General features: G+C 47.0%; 1 non-coding gene across 1 annotated transcript; it reads right to left on the bottom strand.

Moving 5' to 3' along the window:
* Positions 1-4,232: 4,232 nt before the first annotated feature.
* Positions 4,233-4,294, bottom strand: LOC125997746 (U7 small nuclear RNA). Its single transcript, XR_007491768.1, has one exon. It is a non-coding gene; the product is annotated as a U7 small nuclear RNA (small nuclear RNA).
* Between the last annotated feature and the right edge of the window lie 2,894 nt (positions 4,295-7,188).

Genomic DNA, 7,188 nt, shown 5'->3' on the forward strand with positions numbered 1-7,188 from the left:
CGGCCAGCAGGGACCACGGCATGTGGGCGGGGCTCAAAGTCAAAGGAGGGAGGGGGAGGCTGGGAGGTAGGCTGCAGGAGGGGAGGGAATTGTGGGGACCCCGAACGGTCTTTAGGGGCAGGAAATTGTGGGGACCCTGATGGGGCTTTCTGTTTGCTTGTTTATTTGTGTGGGTTTGATACCCATGGGTTATTCATGAGAAACAGAAAGAGAAACAGAGAAGAGAGATTATAACAGAAGAAGAAGAAAAGAAAGAGAGGGGAGAGATTATACCAGAAGAAGGAGAAGGAGGAAGAGGAAAGGAGGAGAAGAAAGGGGGATGAAGAAGAAGAAAGAGGAGAGATGAAGAAGGAAGAAGGAAAAGAAGAAGAAAAGAAGGAGGAGGAAAAGAATGAGGGGAGAAGAAAGAGGGGAGAAGAGCAAAAGAAGAAGAAAGAGGGAAATGAAGAAGAAAGAGGAGAGATGGGGCCTGGAGAGATAGCACAGGGCGTTTGCCTTGCAAGCAGCCAATCCAGGACCAAAGGTGGTTGGTTCGAATCCCGGTGTCCCATATGGTCCCTCATGCCTGCCAGGAGCTATTTCTGAGCAGATAGCCAGGAGTAACCCTGATCACCGCCGGGTGTGGCCCAAAAACCAAAAAAAAAAAAAAAAAAAAAAAAAAGAAAGAGGAGAGATGAAGGAAGAAGAAGGAAACGAAGGAGGGGCCAGAGAGATAGCATGGAGATAGAGCGTTTGCCTTTCATGCAGAAGGTCATTGGTTCGAATCCCGGCATCCCATATGGTCACCCGAGCCTGCCAGGAGCAATTTCTGAGCCTGGAGCCAGGAATGACCAGGAGAAGAAGGAGAAGGAGAAAGGAGGAGGAGAAGGAGGAGGAAGAGAGATTATACCTTGCCTTTACCCAAAACAAAGATCACCCCTGGTTTTTTTGTAGTTGTTTAGTTTACAACTTGATTTCACCCAAAACGGAGATTGTCTTATATGTAACCTGGTTTTGACAGGCTCAGAATAGACCAAGCTATCTGTCCTGACTCTGTTCTTACTGTCCTACCTGGCGGTGCTCTCTGTTTACTCCATAAAAACCATAGTTCTCGCAGGCAGCTTGCTCTCCATACAAGGTAGAAGATTGCCAAACTATTCGTGTTTCACTCTCAGCCTGGTTTGGATTATTTAGTGCAGGAACTCTGCTTTGGACTCGTTCACCTGGGCCTGGAGATAGGGCCCGTGGAATGATTTTACATGTGTGTGTGTTCACTCCAGGTAGAGCCTGCACCTGAAGGGTGCATCTATGTGTGTGCACTGAGATCAAGGCCTTCCCACCTCTTCCCCTTTCCAGATAGGTCAGGGCTTCTGTTCTGAGTCATTTCCTACACTCGAGCTCTGACCTGTCCTTTGGGCCAGTTCCTCCTTAAATTTGTCTCCCCCAACTGCCACAGAAGCTTTTGTGAGACAGGTTCTGCTCACAGTGGTCTCTGGAAGGGTGCCTGCAACTTCCCACTGGACTCCAATTAGTGGAGCTTTCAACAGAACCAGCTGGATAAACACTGAACACCACTAGACCGATGACTTCCCAGACTAACACACCACCACATGAAACAGGGATCAGATGGTGGGAGCCCAAGGCAGAATAACTCCTATTAACTGAAGTGAGTGTGGCTGGCAGATACCATGGGGAAAATGAGGACCTGCCTGTACCATGAAATGTCAGCAGCTGCCCTGGTGCCTCCAGCGACTGGAATACACAGCCTTCCCAGGGCTACACCTCTGGTCCTGTTGCTGGAAGGACTTAGGAGCATCTGTACACATGACAAACCATGAGTGTTCAGGATAGATGCCTGTGGTCCCACTTTCCATCTGGAACCATGGTCCCTCTGGTTCAGCTGCAACCCTGTGGTCACCTTCAGCCACCACGATAAGTTTGGCACAGTCACGGTCCTGCTGGAATTGACTGGAAGTACGATCCCTTGAAACCACACAGTCTCAAACCATTAATCCCCTGATTTACAATGCATTTGGAGCATTGGTCCAGCTAGAGCTATGGTCCATCTAAAAGGACTTTCAGGCTGGAAACACAGCCTGTACAGTCCACAGTACTCCTAAAACACTGTTGTGTGAAACTGTGGACCAGCTGAAAGCATGATCTAGCTTGAATTCTGGGAGACCAGTGGGGATACCTGAGGATGACTGTGTTCCTTCAGGTATTTGAGTCATGAAAGAGCTGAGATGCGGGTGGGGATGGGGAGGAAGAAGACTTGGGACATTGGTGGTGGGAATGTTGCACTAGTGAGGGGGGAGTGTTCTCTACATGACTAAATCCCAACTACAATCATTTTTGTAATCAAGGTGTTTAAATAAAAATATTAATTAAAAAAGAAAGAGTTGGGCCTGGAGAGATAGCACAGTGATGTTTGCCTTGCAAGTAGCCGATCCAGGACCAAAGGTGGTTGGTTAGAATCCCGGTGTCCCATTTGGTCCCCTGTGCCTGCCAGGAGCTATTTCTGAGCAGACAACCAGGGAGTAACCCCTGAGCACCGCAGGGTGTGGCCCAAAAACCAAAAAAAAAAAAAAAGAAAGAGCTGAGATGCACCTGAAGATGAGCAATGATGCTGCACTAAGAACTTCACAGGTATTAAGCAGCTCTCCCAACCCTCCTTACAACTGTAGTGTTTTAGTCTCACATCTAAAATGGACACCAGGGTTTGACACCATTTACAAGGGCAGGAATGCAAGACATGTGATACAGAGGCCTCATCAATGGTGCAGCAGTACTCGATTCTGCAGCAGAGTCTTCAGCCCTATGCCACCCATGGCCCTGCACATGCCTGGAGCCTTGGGGATGGCCCTTTCCTGTCCTCCCTCTTGTGCCATCTCACCAGATGCCCTCTGTGCTTCACTGCAGCATGGGCTCTGCCACTAGTCAGGTTACTGACTCATTGTCTCATCCTACTTCCAATCTCCCCCTTGGTTTTTGTACCATATCTGATGGTGCTCAGGGATTACTCCTGACTCTGCACTCAGGGATTACTCCTGATGTGGTTTTGGGAACATATAAGTCCTGGGACAGAACCCTGTGCTAAGCAAGTGCCTTCCCCGCTGTACTATACTTCAGGCCCTCCAATCTTCTGTCTCTATAACAAGGTGGGCTATGTGATGTCCCCTCCTCTGTAGGTCTGATATTCTCTAACTGAACTACTCTAGTGATGGCCCAGTTTCTTTCACTACCCAATTTGGGCCACACAAAGATGCTGACAGAGGTTGATCATGGCTTTGTATCTGCAGCGCCCCTTTGCTCTGCAGTTGGTAGATAGGTTGCCTGGGCATGTCCTAGCTGCCACAAATCTAGGGAATAGTGATTGATAATGGGGAACAGAAACTGGGCAGGATGAAAGGAGTATCTGATCTCTGTTGACTTGATCTGCATTGACTTAGGCCTTCGTCTCTTAGCCCAGTATAGCTATTTGGTACTTCTGTTCTCTTGCAGGCTGCTGTAATGGTGTATCCACCCTCTCTGAGAGCTGGCTGCCCTTTCCTGAAGACCACCTAGCTTGGTTCTGCTTTGATCCTGTTGGATTTGGGAAAATTTCTGATCTTTTCAAAGTGCAGCACTTAGGTACTTAGCACTTAGAGAGATTACAGGTTTTATGGTGTTTTGCCTTGCATGTGACTGATCCTGGCTTGATCTGCAGCACCACATGGTCCCTCAAGCACCATTGGAAGCAGCTCCACAGAGCAAGAAGTTTTATGAGCATCACTGAGTGTGGCACATTAAAAATATATAAAATTGGGCCCGGAGTGATAGCACAGTGGCGTTTGCCTTGCAAGCAGCCGATCCAGGACCTAAGGTGGTTGGTTCAAATCCCGGTGTCCCATATGGTCCCCCGTGCCTGCCAGGAGCTATTTCTGAGCAGACATCCAGGAGTAACCCCTGAGCACCGCCGGGTGTGACCCAAAAACCAATATATATATATATATAAAATTACTTAAAATAAAATTTTATGTTCTTTCTTTCTTTTTTTGTGTGTGTGTGTGTGTGTGTGTGTGTGTGTGTGTGTGGTTTTTTGGTCACACCCGGCAGTGCTCAGGGGTTACTCCTGGCTCTATGATCAGAAATTGCTCCTGGCAGGCACGGGGGACCATATGGGACGCCAGGATTCGAACCGATGACCTTCTGCATGAAAGACAAACACCTTACCTCCATGCTATCTCTCCGGCCCCATGCTCTTTCTTTTTTTCGGGGGCCTTCCGGTAGAGACCAGAAGGCTTACTGGACAAATTCTAAAAGAGCTGTAACACTAAAATTTGATGTTCTTCTAGACAGTGCTCACGGGTTACTCCTGGCTGTGTTCATTAATGACTCCTGGCAGGCTGGAGAACCATATGGGATGTGAGGGATTGAATCTGGGTGGGCTTTATGCAAGGCAAATGCCCTCCCTGCTCTGCTATTGCTCTGGCTGCTCATCATATCGGTTCTAAGCCTGCTCAGGACAACGTTTAAGTCTCACAGGAGACACTGCACAGAGCAAGGAAGCACATGTTTCAGCGCTGTGTGACACATGACCATGTTGGGTTACATACAGTTCAGCACCGCGGAGAGCAACATGCACAATCAATTAATGCAACACTTCAGCACCACGGAGAGCGGCAGTCATCCTGCTGGAGAATTCAGCACCAGGAAACGCTGTTGCTGAGGTTCTGCAAGGATTTGGCATCTGTCAGGACCATCCATCCCACAAGACTAAGTGGGTCAGGCTCTTCCCACCCCACCTCACTATAGAGAGACCTGGGTTTAGATATATTACATATTCCTACCTCTGTTTTGCTTTTGGTTTCCAATTTGTTACCCCTATGAAGTTATTCAACTAAACTGAACCAACCAGATTGTTTGTGGGAGTAAGGTGATTGTGAGAAATCTACTCAGATCACAAATGACCTTAAAAGGGTTTATGATAGGGCCGGAGAGATTGCATGAACGTAGGGTGTTTGCCTTGCATGCAGAAGAACGGTGGTTTGAATCCCGGCATCCCATATGGTCTCCCGAGCCTGCCAGGAGCGATTTCTGAGCATAGAGCCAGGAGTAACCCTTGAGCGCTGCCGGGTATGACCCAAAATCCAAAAAAAGAAATGGTTTGTGATGGGGGTGGAGAGATAGCACAGTGATAGGACGTTTGCCTTGCATGCTGTTGATCTAGGATGGACCTGGGTGTAACTCTGTGGTGTACCCCAAGACCCGCCCATATCTGGGAGGAGTTTTGGGAACCGGATAATAGGTGTAACTACCTGCAAGACCTCCCATTGCTGGGAGGGGTCTGGAAAAGGATAGATAAACCTCTGAGCCAGGGGACTCGGCCTTTTGCCGTTTCTCTCTTGGCCCGGCTTGGCTTCCTGGCTTTTGGATCTTTGGGCCGCATGGAGCCCAAAGGGAAGATGGCTAACAGGAGATAAGATGCAGGGCGAATGCTTAAAAGGTTGACATAGGCCACACACCTGTGGTGGCAAGGGCATGAATAAAGATGATTCTTCCTGATGGCTGCGTGTGAGTGAGTCTTGATTACGCCAACTACCTGGGCCTGAAATTCGCCAGCTGGATGGGGATGAAGCCACGTGGCTGGGGCCTAAGCACAAAGGCCTCCATCCATCGCCATCCAGCACCATCGTTATTTATTTAACACAACATCTGGCGCTCCGAACTTTGACCTGAATCCTGAACCCAAGAAATCAGCAACAATGGTAACATTTCTGCTCTTCTGTTTCATTTTGGCTCTTTTCGGGTGCACTGAGCCCAAAACACTGGGCCACGTGCAGCCATGTTCAAACATGGCCGTGACCCCTTCTAGGGAAACAAGGGCAGTTAAAACAAAAGAGGTGGAAGCTTGCATCACCTCCAGCCCAGGCCCAGGCCCAAAACTAAAACTTTGTTACAAGAAACAAAAACCTGGGCCTCTTCAAAGACTTATTAAAAGTCTAAATTGGAAACGGAGGAGAAAAAAGACTGTATTAAAAATGGACTGATTTTCTGAAAATAACCTTTGGCTTGAATTTGGATTTCGACTTTGGAAATTTCGAACTGAACTTTTAGTTTAAATCACTTGGAACTCTGAACATCCAAAGTGCTCCCAGAGGGAAAAAAAGGCAGCGGTGAAGCCCCTGCGGCAAAAAGCTCCAAGCGGCAAGCTCCAAGCAGCTCGGCTCGGCTGGGATATCGGCTGGAATCGGCTTGGCTGGGCTCAGTTTGGCCCGGAAAAGCGAAAAACCTGGAATCCTCGCTCCAGATCACAAACCGGCAGCGGAGCCTGGAACTACGGAAGAAAGCCACGTGGTAAGATCAGCGTGGGACAAAACATCTGAACTTTAAAAGTTTACAGAAGCCACGTGGTGAGATCAGCGTGAAACAAACCAGCATCTAAAATCTAAAAATTTACAAAAGCCACATGGTGAAATCAACATGGTGAGATCAGCGTGGAACAAATTAATCATTTAAACTGTGATTTTAGGTGTAGAAACTAAGCAAATAGTCATATATTTCACTCATAGTTGGTAATGGGATAAGTTTTAGCTAGTTAGTGGTTAAAAAATAAAAATAAAGGAAGGTAAAACAGCTTAGCCCAACTAAAACATCTAATTTCTAACCACCTGCATCTTTGTCTTAGTCATTTTCTTTATGATTTAAATGTGTTTTGTTGTCTTTCAGAGTTAATATTTTCAATTGCAAAATGTTTTACTGTGTATTTTAATGTACTTAGCCTGTTTTTAAAATGTATGTTATGCATGTATGCTAAAGTACTTGTGTATAGGAAAAATATAGGAACAGTGAAGTTCCCCCAATATAGTTTAAAAATATAGGAACATGAAAGTTCCGAAATAGTGCTTGGTAAAAAAGCATTAATAGAATTTTAGGTTACAGGTGTAAAGTATATTTTGCAAATGATATGTTTTTGAAAAGGGCTGGTATATTAATTTTCACTTTATTACGTTGGCGCATGAAAATATTTAAAAAAGGGGGAAATGTGGTGTACCCTAAGACCCACCCATTTCTGGGAGGGGTCTTAACCGGATAATAGGTGTGACCCTACCTGCAAGACCTCCCATTCCTGGGAGGGGTCGGGAAAAAGTTAGATAAGCCTGGGACGAAAGGGATTCGGCCCTTTTGCCTTTTTGCCCCTTTGGCCGTTTCTCTCTTGGCCCGGCTTGG

This window comes from Suncus etruscus, chromosome 19 (assembly GCF_024139225.1).
Source record: "Suncus etruscus isolate mSunEtr1 chromosome 19, mSunEtr1.pri.cur, whole genome shotgun sequence".
NCBI lineage: Eukaryota > Metazoa > Chordata > Mammalia > Eulipotyphla > Soricidae > Suncus > Suncus etruscus.